We start from the raw sequence: 14,020 nt of genomic DNA, 5'->3' as shown, positions 1-14,020 counted from the left end.
CGGGATACATGTACGTAGTGCAGCTTGTCAAACATAAGACTGCAGTGGCTCTTGCTTGTGTCGGTTATATTAATACACCTTAACAAGGGTACATAACTGTCTCCTACCCACTGATGGTCAACAATGTCACTATAAATAAACATGTTGTAACAACCCCCATAGATATCGGCTGGGTGGGGAGCATATTTTACCCAACCCTTATCCACGGGACTCGACACGTGACTTTCACCATTCTTGAAACCAAGGATAGTGGCCAGTTTTCCTCTAAAACCAATAATCAAGCTGTCGTCGCCTTCAAGGCTTCAATGCATATACAGTTTTTAATAGTTTCATGGCGGAGACTAATGTTGCCAAGAGAAACACGTTTGGCAATAGTCTCATTGATCTGTTGTACTAACGTTCTGATACTGTTGTAAAAGCCCACAGGTATTAGAAAGGAATTCCTCTGTGCTGTTTTAATATTAACAACGGTTAATGTAGCGTCCAAAACAGGAAAGCTTAGCCAGCTGCACGGGTATTGAGCTTCAATCAGTCCTACTTCATAGGGTTGCTTGGTATGTATAGCTTTTGCTAGTTTAGTTCTAAAATTCCATATCCTATTTTGTAGATAGATCCCTGCAGATGCATTACTCGCCAGAGTCACGTAAACCCCCCAGCAGCCTCCTTCTCCATTGATGACTATGGTTATACTGCATTATATTTCTCTTTGTGCATTGACTATCACCTTTTCAGAAACCCACGAATTGAAAACATCGGGCCACCCCAGCCATTTAACAAATACCATATTCCTAAGCCCCACCTTTTTTCTATCGATAATCTTTTCTATTTTAAATTCTTTGTTTTTAGGCACAATAATTTTTTGTAGCTCTTTCTCATAAAACGTTACTTGCACAGTATCGCCGCTATAGTCTTTTAACTTGTAGAATGGAGGATGCCTTGTATCGCCAACATCATACCTAAACACAATCTTTGTTTCGTGATTTGTTTTGTAGAGGGTATTAAATACTGTTTGCTCATTAACTTTAACCACGCTGACAGGAGTCATTTTTATCGATCTATGGTATGAGTGGTTATAGGCATGGACCAGATCCTGTAATTTATCCACGTTGTGTTTCGAGTTGACAGCCGTTAAATATCTCCACGTTTGTTTTCAGAGTCCTGTTGAAACGTTCAACTATACTGGCGTTTCAACAGGACTATACTAACTACTGGCCTTGATCTCGTTAGATGTAGAGAAATGTTTAATATCATCATAATATCATGCCGCTCTAGCAATCGCTGAAAGGGCTTGTTGTAAAATTATTTCCCAGTGTCAGTCTGCAGTTTCTCTGGGATGCGTCCTTCTTTGAGAACATCTCCAAAAGCTTAACTGACGTTGATAGCACTCTCGGATGGTAATGAGCGAACCCATGCGTATTTTGAAAACACATTGATAACGCAGAAAACGCACACCCTCATTTTCGGGCGAGTACTCTGCCATATCCACTAGATCAGCCTGGAACTGTCTATGTATTCCACAAACAAATACTCTATTTCTACGGAAATGTATAGGTGCCGGAGCATGCAACATTTACGCGTCCGGCTTCAGTAGCCATTTCTTTACATATTTTAAAGGAGGTATCTCCCCATCCCGTAAGACCCTGGTCCAGTGGGGTCGTAATAAGTTTTAGAAAGCAGTCTATCCATATCATCTGACGGTGACAAACTGAATACTGACACACTGAACAGAGTTTACACATTTTATTTAAAACAACCGTCCACTCTCCACCATGTCAAGATACAACTTGCAGACAATCATTGCCTCACCACTACCATCCCTTGAATCACTCTACCATAAACGGTCACTACGCAGAGCCCGCAAGATCATCTCTGATCCCACTCACCCCGCACACTATTCCTTCCAACTACTGCCCTCTGGGAGGCGTTACAGGACAATTGCCACACACACAACCTGCTTCAAAAACAGTTTCATTCCCACTGCAATCAATACCCTGAACTCCAGTCGCTGAGGATTATGCATGGCCCCTTAAGTATTATAAAATGTGTCTGTCTGTATGTATTTATGTTATATGTTTAAATGTAATGTTGGAACCTGTACCAATGAGCTGTACTGTGACCAAATTCCACCAGCCTGGCTGTGTGGTCATTAATAAAATTATTATTTACAAGACACCTTTCGAGCAACCCTACGACACTTATCCTTATTTAACTTTAAGACATCAGATACAAATGCACATATACACATGACATGACTGACAGTAAAACATATACCATCTGAGAAATGGTTAACTAGTTCAGATAACATTAAATCCATAGGCATATCATATGACCAAATCGTTCCAATCCTTATACACACATTTGATATATGTATTATGATTGATAAATGCTTCATTTTCTACCATACTTAACATCAAAACAGCAAGTCTATTTCATACAGACTCGCAATACATATCATACCCAAAATAAATCAGATTACCCATTTTAAAAACTTTTGCACCCTACAATGTAGTAAGACGCCACTCCAATGTACGACGCCACAAACGTGTTGCTTCAATTATCTTACTCTGATATTCAGGAGTGATATACTTTTTGCTTATCTCGTCCAGCTTGTCCATAACATAGGTTTCAGATAGTAAATCACATAGGCCTAGCATAGATTCTGCCACACCACACCGATTTTCGCAGGAGCCAATGATAGACCTGTTGTATTTTTTTTATATAGTTTCTAGAAGAAACTGGAAGGGATGTCTACCCAGCACAATGCATATATCGTCGTAATGGGTTTAGTAATGATGTAGAGACGGTCCGTACAGGCAACTATGGCATCTTTGACTCGGACTACTGTACGCAGATCCCCAGCAGTCTGAACGGATCTTCTGGTCGATGATGGCTGCAACGCAGACACCCGTGGCAGATCTCAGAACACCGAGGGATTTAGAGTTTAAACGGCTATGAGGAGATACAGGCCATCCATCCGCATCCGTAAGCATATTAACCACCAGATTACTGTCACCTTCATATGGTAGAAAGGTTAGATTCAATGTTGCTAAATAGTTGGCATACTCTTGAAGCCACTCGCTATGTTCAGGTTGTACGTCATTTAAATCTCCACTCATTGCGTTGTCGTCATCATATCTGGGGTAATCAGAATACACCTGTTCTGTATAACATAACAAACATACTTTAGACACCACACACACACATGCACACACACACACACCCAGTAATAACTCAAAACACATTTTTCTAAATATTCACCATTCTCTAGTTACTTCAAGTAACTATGCAACGATGCAGCACGCAAGTAACTTACTTGCGTGCTGCATCCTCCCAATCCACCATATCAACATTGATCTGATACACCCTCTTCATCATTATTCGATAAAAATAGCTGTTTATTAACATCCTCAGTATCGTTCAGGCTCCACGTGGTATCTGGGTACCAACCAGTTGGGGTAGTTGGGTACTTCTTGACCACTCAGTCAATCTCCTCAAAAATTGAGCGTATCGTGGACCAATCACACCGCTGGATAAAAAAGACAGTTTCAAACCATTGGCCAGATGCTGCATTATCGTCAAAACGAGGGTGTCGTGCAATAAAAAAAGGGTCACAGGCCCTGAGTAACACCCTTGGTTCAACGCATTGCTTGAAAAAAATTAAATTGTTTGTTTTCTTGGTGGACTCCATGCGGTTTAACGCAGCTCCAAAATCCCCACTCCATTGGGTGACGTAGAGTGTGTAGTTAAGCGCTTTGCACAGTCGCGTATTGCCCGCCCGTACCCAATTTCCCGTACGAGTTCACGCCCACTATCGTGCTGCAAGCATATATAGTTGCGGATCTGAGACACGCCAGTAGGTGCAGTCTTCTCCTGAACAGAGGTCCAGTAGTTATAGATTCTAAAGCCAGTATGATCACCAGACACATACCACCTGTGCTTAGACAACGTTTTTGTAATCAGCCTACTACAAGTAAATTGAATATAACAAAAGCAAGTACATTCCAAAATGTTTTTTATTTTGTGCATAGACAGTGGGACCTTCACGCCATCCAACAATGTCTAACTCAGGGCATACATTCTCACAGAAACTTAGCCAATCATCAGTACGCACACGCACCCCACCATCACAGTCTTTTGCTTTTAATAGGACACATCCACCCCCAAATGAAATTACGTACTCAAAGCCATTCTTTCCTTTATGCCTGAATGACGCTTCGGTACGCTGGTCTTTTTCACCTAAAACAGGCCTCAGTCTTTTGATTGGAGCATTAATCAAAGGCACACTTCCAACACTATAAGCATAGTTAGATTCAGGTGTATGATAGCTAGACATACCCATAGGAGGCTGGTTTTCAATGTCCTCGATATCCATTGATTCTCTGGTTGTGTTGAGAAGTAATGCATAATGCTGGCGACTGCTCCAACCTTTTAACTTATTTTCTAAACACCACTCCCTTTTATGATCACATGACCCATGCTGCAATGACGCGTATGAAACATATACCCCCACATGTTCCCCTCAGATCATCCTGACATCTGCACACAACACCTCCCAATAAACATTATACATAACACTTTGGATTGGCCCCCAGCCTAGACCCACACTCTTGACACATGGGCTTACACTGGTGTCTGGGAACACACTCTACACACATTACAGACGACACACACACTACACACACTACTTCCGCCTCCACCGGTTTTTAACACACACACAAAAGCCTGATTTACTGTCGCGCATGAGAACGTGCGAGCCGCGCATCAGGCAAAATTGCGGTCACGTGACGGTGACGCGTGCCCCGCGCATGGGCTGTCGCACCGCCCTTTTTAAGGCGCGTCTGATGGCTCGGATCTGCACGATTTTTGTCACTTGACGTATGAGCGGACAGACAGACCGGGAAAAACCACAGAGAGCAAGTTTGATTGGACATTGCATTTTCGACATTGTGTTTTTGAACTGTGCGTCTACGTCTATGCACAAAATAAAAACATTTTGCTATGTACTTGCTTTTTTTATATTCAATTTACGTGTAGTAGGCTGATTACAAAAACATTGTCTAAGCACAGGTGGTATGTGTCTGGTGATCATACTGGCTATAGAATCTATAACCACTGGACCTCTGTTCAGGAGAAGACTGCACCTACTGGCGTGTCTCAGATCCGCAACTATATATGCTTGCATATATAGTTTCTCCGACGCTCCATTGTCCATAGTCGAGCTATGGCTTTGTGGCAGCACGAGGTATGGGGGATGCCTTTTTTTTAAGGCAGTATTGGTCATTTTAATTGTTGCCAGACAACGCCACCCTGGGAATTTCACCCAGAGATTTATTTTAAGTGGACTAACCCAAATGAAGGAAAGGCACTGAGGTCCGTTATGCAATGAGGCAGAGACGGTAGTTAGGTCATACAAAAATACTTTTATTTATACAAATTTCTGTTCTTAAAACTACTGTAAAATGACTCACTGCAGGGGAAATAGGGGGAACCAATCAGTGCTGAGACCTACTGTGAAAACCTGCATCCAAAGGAAGGAGGATCCCAGGAACACCACACGTGAAACAAATAAAAATAAACCGAGTGCAAACACAATACAAAGGGGACACCGTGACCAGGACACCAGTCCAACACCGTAGGCTCAGCACCTGAATGGAGGGGGATCGGAGAGCAACCAGTTAGGAAAACATAATGGAAACAAAATAATAATAACTAATAACAAAAGAGAAATCAATTAAATAAACAAAACACAATGAGAAATCAGCAAAACTCTACATAACAAAACACAAATGAGGTGCAACCCATAATAACCCAAAAGTAAACATAAAGCTAACAGGATAATCGTATTTACGGGTTGCAACAAAACCAATTACAAAGTATGGAAGCCCATTCCCGCCAGTAAAAAAAAAGGATGAAAACTCTTCCCTGATAAAAAAAAATCCCCATGGTAAGTCATAATTATGAGATAAAAAGTCAAAATTATGAGATAAAAAGTCGAAATTATGAGATAAAAAGTCATAATAATGAGATAAAAAGTCGAAATTATGAGATAAAATTTCATAATAATGAGATAAAAAGTCAAAATTATGAGATAAAAAGTCATAATAATGAGATAAAAAGTCAAAATTATGAGATAATTAAAACTGCGCTTTTTTAAAACTGCGCGCAGTGATGAACGGGACCTCACGTCGGCTTGCGGCCGCATCACGTGCCGTCGTAACATGTGTGCTGGCAAGATGTGCACATGTTAGGACCACACATGACGCAGCCGCAAGCCGGCACGAGGTCCCGTTCATCACTGCGCGCAGTTTTAAAAAAGCGCAGTTTTAAAAAAAATTTGCGCCGGCTTGCGGCCGCGTCACGTGCCGTCGTAACATGTGTTCTGGCAAGATGTGCACATGTTAGGACCGCACGTGACGCAGCCGCAAGCCGGCACGAGGTCCCGTTCATCAAAAAAATTTCGCAAATTTATGTAATCTGTAGAAGCAGAGGTGCCCTGTGGTGTCCTACTGATTGTTTTGACATTAACATGTAAGACCACATTTAACTGAATTACATGTTCATTAACCCTACATCAATGATCCGATAAATTCCCTAGGAGGAGTTAGTTTAAATACAAGGCGAAAAAGTGAAAAAATTCCATTAAAAGTGGCCAACTTTGACGGCACGCCACGGACACGCCCTTCTACGTACAAGTCACAAATAACACGGCGTTGGTTGAGCACCATTTCATGACTGTACTGACCAATTGTGAAGCAGATCCGATAAATTCCCTAGGAGGAGTTCGTTCAAATACAAGGGGAAAAAAGCGAAAATAAGACCACGGAATTCAAAACGGCCAACTTTGACGGCACGCCACGGCCACGCCCTTCAACGTACAATCACAAATAGCACGATTTTGGTTCAGCACCACTTCATGACTGTACTGACCAATTGTGAAGCAGATTCGATAAATTCCCTAGGAGGAGTTCGTTCAATTACAATGCGAAAAAGTGAAATTCCATTCAAAATGGCCAACTTTGACATCACGCCACGGACACGCCCTTCAACGTACAGTCCCAAATAGCACGATTTTGGTTCAGCACCACTTCATGACTGTACTGACCAAATTTGAAGCAGATCCGATAAATTCCCTAGGAGGAGTTAGTTCAAATACAAGGCGACGGAATTCAAAAATGGCCAACTTTGACGGCATGCCACGGACACGCCCTTCAACGTACAGTCACAAATAGCACGATTTTGGTTTAGCACCACTTCATGACTGTACTGACCAATTTTGAAGCAGATCCAATAAATTCCCTAGGAGGAGTTCATTCAAATACAAGGCAAAAAAGTGAAAAAAATTCAAAATGGCCACCGAGAGTGAAAATGAAAAAATTAAAATTTCCGACTTCCGGTGGGGTTTGGAGCATGGGTCCAAGAGGCTTTTCTGTAGGTCATGGGACCTTATACGTGCCTACCGATTTTCATACATATTGGTGAAACGTGGCGCAGGGGCTGCTTTTTAAAGTTCCTGTAGGGGGCGCTACACACATGAGAAACACGAATTTTGGTATGTGAGCTAGAGGCACCAGTTTACACGTGTCCTGTGAATTTCATATTCATAACTAATACGGTGTCCGCAGAGTGATCGACCCTCCTCTGGCGGCCATGTTGTTTTTTTAAATCGACTTAATTTTTGGTGAGCAGTTAGAACTTTGGTACCTAACGGCCAATGAGTTGGTCCTGCTCAAATCAAACATTGCGTCTATGAACTGTGGCTATTTTAGTAACGGGCCACGCCCACTTCGATGCCACGCCCCATTTGAAAAATTGTTGACTTATTCTTGTTCAGAATTTGATTATGAACAACTTTAGTAGAGAGGTCCAACACCATAGGAGTCCAATTAATGTAGATATGTGCAATTTACTATTTTTGGGGTGAAAAACACACCCCTTTTTGAACTCAATGGCTCATGGGTACTTTGAAATTTATCCTACAGACTAATCCTTATGTCAGATTGAAGATAATGGGCCATAGATGATATGTGCCAAAGGAATTTTGTCAAAGTCGAAAAACCTGGGATCCTTGGGGAATTTACTGTTTTTAACTAAATTCAAAATGGCGGGAAATCTGGCTACCGGAAGTGCTCAGTTAGTATCTGCAAATTTGTTCAGCATGAGGATTTGCATATGTGTGCAAAGTTTCATGAGTTTAGGTCCAACCGGTGACGAGTTATGCTTGTGCAAACGTTGAAATTTTGGCATAGTTGGTATAGCGCCACCTAGGGGCGAATGTGAATTTGAGGGCTAGAATATCAAATTTTACAGCAGTCCCACAAAATGCACCAAAAAAAAATGAGTTTTCGAATATGTGCAGGGGGGGAAAAATGCAGTCGAAGTGGCCTAAAAATAAGAAGAAGAAGAAACACGAGGGTTTCAATAGGGTCCTTGCCAAGTTTGGCTCGGTCCCTAAAAAGTCAAAATTATGAGATAAAGTCATAATAATGAGATAAAAAGTCGAAATTATGAGATAGAAAGTCATAATAATGAGATAAAAAGTCAAAATTATGAGATAGAAAGTGTGCATGCGCTCTAGGTGCGCTGTTTTCAAGGGTCCCTTCATCGTCACCATCATCGCTGGCATCCCCAACCATGCAAAAGACAAGCAACCCTGAATTAAAACTGCGCGCAGTGATGAACGGGACCTCGCGCCGGCTTGCGGCCGCGTCACGTGCCGTCCTAACATGTGTGCTGGCAAGATGTGCACATGTTAGGACCGCACGTGACGCAGCCGCAAGCCGGTAAGAGGTCCCGTTCATCACTGCGCGCAGTTTTAAAAAAAATTTGCGCCGGCTTGCGGCCGCGTCACGTGCCGTCGTAACATGTGTGCTGGCAAGATGTGCACATGTTAGGACCGCACGTGACGCAGCCGCAAGCCGGCACGAGGTCCCGTTCATCACTGTGCGCAGTTTTAAAAAAGCGCAGTTTTAAAAAAAAATCGTGAATTTATGTAATCTGTAGAAGCAGAGGTGCCCTGTGGTGTCCTACTGATTGTTTTGACATTAACATGTAAGACCACATTTAACTGAATTACATGTTCATTAACCCTACATCAATGATCCGATAAATTCCCTAGGAGGAGTTAGTTCAAATACAAGGCGACGGAATTCAAAAATGGCCAACTTTGACGGCACGCCACGGCCACGCCCTTCAACGTACAGTCACAAATAGCCCGGCGTTGGTTCAGCACCATTTTTTGACTGTACTAACCAATTTGGAAGCAGATGCGATAAATTCCCTAGGAGGAGTTTGTTCAAATACAATGCGAAAAAGTGAAATTCCATTCAAAATGGCCAACTTTGACATCACGCCACGGACACGCCCTTCAACGTACAGTCCCAAATAGCACGGCGTTTATTCAGCACCATTTCATGACTGTACTGACCAATTTGGAAGCAGATTCCATAAATTCCCTAGGAGGAGTTAGTTCAAATACAAGGCGAAAAAGTGAAACAATTCCATTGAAAGCGGCCAACTTTGACGGCACGCCACGGACACGCCCTTCAACGTACAATCACAAATAGCACGATTTTGGTTGAGCGCCACTTCAAGACTGTACTGACCAATTTTGAAGCAGATCCGATAAATTCCCTAGGAGGAGTTAGTTCAAATACAAGGCGACGGAATTCAAAAATGGCCAACTTTTGGCGACGGAATTCAAAAATGGCCAACTTTGACGGCACGCCACGGACACGCCCTTCAACGTACAGTCACAAATAGCACGATTTTGGTTTAGCACCACTTCATGACTGTACTGACCAATTTTGAAGCAGATCCGATAAATTCCCTAGGAGGAGTTCATTCAAATACAAGGCAAAAAAGTGAAAAAAAATCAAAATGGCCGCCAAAAGTGAAAATTAGAAATGCAAATAGCCGACTTCCTGTGGGGTTTGGGGCATGGGTCCAAGAGGCTTTTCTGTAGGTATGGGCACATTGTACGTGATTACTGAGTTTCATACATATTGGTGAAACGTGGCGCAGGGGCTGCTTTTTAAAGTTCCTGTAGGGGGTGCTACACACATGAGAAACACGATTTTTGGTATGTGAGCTATCGGCACCAGTCTACACGTGACCTGTGAATTTCATATTCATAACTATTACGGTGTCCGCAGAGTGATCGACCCTCCTCTGGCGGCCATGTTGTTTTTTAAATCGACTTAATTTTAATTGAGCACTTAGAACTTTGGTACTTAACGGCCACTGAGTTGGTCCCGCTCAAATCAAACATTGCGTCTATGAACTGTGGCTATTTTAGTAACAGGCCACGCCCATTTCGAAGCCACGCCCCATTTGAAAAATTGTTGAATTAATCTTGTTCAGAATTTGATTCTGAACAACTTTAGTAGAGAGGTCCAACACCATAGGAGTACAATTAATGTAGATATGTGCAATTTACTATTTTTGGGGTGAAAAACACACTCAATGGCTCATGGGTACTTTGAAATTTATCCTACAGACTAATCCTTATGTCAGATTGAAGATAATGGGCCATAGATGATATGTGCCAAAGGAATTTTGTCAAAGTCGAAAAACCTGGGATCCTTGGGGAATTTACTGTTTTTAACTAAATTCAAAATGGCGGAAAATCTGGCTACCGGAAGTGCTAAGTTAGTATCTGCAAATTTCTTCATTATGAGGATTTGCATATGTGTGCAAAGTTTCATGAGTTTAGGTCCAACCGGTGACGAGTTATGCTTGTGCAAACGTTGAAATTTTGGCATAGTTGGTATAGCGCCACCTAGGGGCGAATGTGAATTTGAGGGCTAGAATATCAAATTTTTCACCAGTCCCACAAAATGTGCCAAATAAAAATGAGTTTTTTGGCATAGTTGGTATAGCGCCACCTAGGGGCGAATGTGAATTTGAGGGCTAGAATATCAAATTTTTCACCAGTCCCACAAAATGTGCCAAATAAAAATGAGTTTTCGAATATGTGCAGGGGGGGAAAAATGCAGTCGAAGTCGACTAAAAATAATAATAAGAAGAAGAAGAATAAACATGAGGGTTTCAATAGGGTCCTTGCCAAGTTTGGCTCGGTCCCTAATAAGGTAAGAATTACAGCTATGGTTACTTTTGTTAAAGTCTTTCAATAAGTACACCGTTACAACTAAACATATTAGATCTCTGTTCCTGTAGCTTTGAAAATGTAGGCCAGCTATTTATTTAGTAGGCTACGTTCACACCAATATTGAAAACAGTGTCAGTACAGGTCTGCATGCATCTGGTTATACTACTCCGTAATGTGCTGTAGACACAGAGCCCTCTCCGTCGACGTTGGAGACCCTCTCCGTAGCTCTACGTGCAAATCCAATATTTTTTGACTATCCGTCGAGGCAACGGAGACGGACGGAGACGGCAAGGGCTGTGATTGGTCCTCTAACAAAATCATTTCCGGAATCACTTTTCCCGGTTTGACTTGCACCTTATTTACTTTGTACATTGTTTACTTTGCACATTAAGGACTAATAAAACACCAAATAATATTTGACAATATTAAGTTATAACTTCGACTTTTTATCTCATTATTATGACTTTTTATCTCATAATTTAGACTTTTTATCTCATTATTATGACTTTTTATCTCATAATTATATGAGGTTAGGGCAAGGGCGTCATCAGCTTTTTGAGAGTGGGGGGGACATATTTTCATGGGGGGTCTGGCGGTCCTCCCCCAGAAAAAAATTTTTTTAAGAAGTAGATGCAATTTCCCGCATTCTGGTGCATTTTACCATGTTTTTAGATTTTAAATGATCTCCCTCTTTCATTGATTTTCCTTGGAGCTGGCATGGTCTGCAATTACTGACTACTATTATGTTATATATATATATATATATATATATATATATAATTTTATTATTATTATTATTATTATTATATATATATATTAACAGCCATTGAAAACGTTTACATGTCTTCATGATATATAGGCTAGGTTTTTTATACAACAAAGTAGGCTGTTCGGCACGAATATTTGATCTTTGTGACTTTGAATATTGCTAATGCCAGAGAATGTCTCATAAGAGTGCTAACATTCTTATCAGAAAAGCTGGCTGTGTTTGGCCATGGAAGAACGCGATTTAGCTGTTTGGCCACGCAATGGAAAACTTGGGCAACTTTACTTTACTTTACTTTCCTCTTCTTCGAAGTCCTTATGTCCATCTCGTGTCGCTGTCGTTGATCCGACTCTCAACTACAGCTTGCTTCGGTCGGCTTCGGTGCGTGTTTTGAATGTGTGCGTGATGCTGCATTGTGTGTTAAAAAAACAGAAAAACGCGGAGTGGATTTCTATTTATATGGGTATTCCCCCTACTGATAAAGTGGAACGGATTTGATTGTGAAGCGATGGAAAGAACGCTGGACTAGTAGACCAGTCATGCACTAATATCTTTGATGGCAAATGTGGGGGGGTCGAAATGACTTTTTTTCAAGGGTGGGGGGGACGTGTCCCCCCCCAATTATATTATGGTGACGCCCATGGGTTAGGGTTAGGGTTAGGGTTGGGGATTTTATTTTTTATCAAGGAAGGGTTAACCCTTTTTTTTTTACTGGCGGGAATGGGCTTCCATAACAAAGAGATTGCCACAAAGGAACAAATCAAAACTGTCCTCTCACACGCGCCCACACACACACACACTTTAAGATGTAGCTGCACCAACTGTAAAAGAGACAGCGACGGCAACCGGCACAAACTATCGCTAGCCGAATGAACGGGCAAAGCGATCAGAGTCCGAGTCGGCCTTGGCAAGGCGGTGAGAACGCAGAAGCAAAGCAGCAGTGTTTTTATGGGTGGATTAGCCGACACTGCTACTGTCGGTCACCCAGTCAGGCAGTCCCGGCCAACATGGCGTGGAGCAGGGAGCGCGACGCTATACGAGAGCGACCAGCAGTTAACAGTGAGCGGCATAGGCTACGTAGCGATGAGCAGCGCGCAGCCAGCAGCAACACCCAAGCGAGCCTTTACAAAACAATAACTAAAATTAGCACTGGATGGGCAACATACGAGAGAGATGCAGCCGTGACCGGCAGCTCACTTGCCACCGCACGGAAGCGGAAATGGACGCACAGGAGCAACGTGACCCAGCCTCCAGCAAGCAAGAGGCCGACAGGTGCTCTACGCCCGCCTTTATGTGATAGTCTCCCACCGTGATTGGCTGGGACTGCAGCACAGCTGACAGTCACCATGACAACAAACTACATGTTGCCACAGCTTTAATCGAATTAAGCTGTGCATGTAAACGTACTGAGTGATCAATAAGATATTACAGATGATCAATAAAATCTAGAAATATGACAGATGATCAATCAAATGTCAGAGGTGATCAATGAAATATTACAGTTGATTGACAGTTGAAGGTGATCAACAAACCCACCCAGCATCATGTTCTCAGAGGAGAGCTTCTTGCTCTTCTCCTGGTGCTCCTGTTGGAGCTGACTGAGTCGGAGTTCCAGGGAGCGGTTTCTCTCCTCCCAGGTGTGTTGTTCAGACTCCCACCGCACCGCACCTCACGCCAGCATCTCCAGCTGGGCCACGGAGTGCTTCACGTACTGGACCACGTCCTGACGTCCTTCATCTCCTGCTCCAGCTGGGAGTAGGAGCGAGGAGGAGTCCGCCTTCTGCACCCCCGCTTCATCGCACTTCCGTTGATACCTGAAGGACGACAGCATTATGAATCTATGATATGAATGTTAATGTAAAAACATGAGTAGACCTACATTTCTAGCACTGTGTCGCCATGTGGGACCAGGCCATGGAAAGGAAATGTGTGCCTTGTAAAATATTTGTTTAGAAGTCTAAAGAAGTAAAGTAAAATCAGTAACTCTTTCCTACCTCTCCACCTGGCCCTCTAGACTCTAGACTCTAGAGCACTAAGGTTATTACCTCTCCACCTGGCCCTCTAGACTCTAGAGCACTAAGGTTATTACCTCTCCACCTGGCCCTCTAGACTCTAGAGCACTAAGGTTCCTACCTCTCCACCTGGCA

This window comes from Micromesistius poutassou (genome assembly GCF_964030765.1).
Source record: "Micromesistius poutassou genome assembly, chromosome: 5".
Lineage (NCBI taxonomy): Eukaryota > Metazoa > Chordata > Actinopteri > Gadiformes > Gadidae > Micromesistius > Micromesistius poutassou.
Note: the sequence above shows the minus strand (reverse complement) of the source record.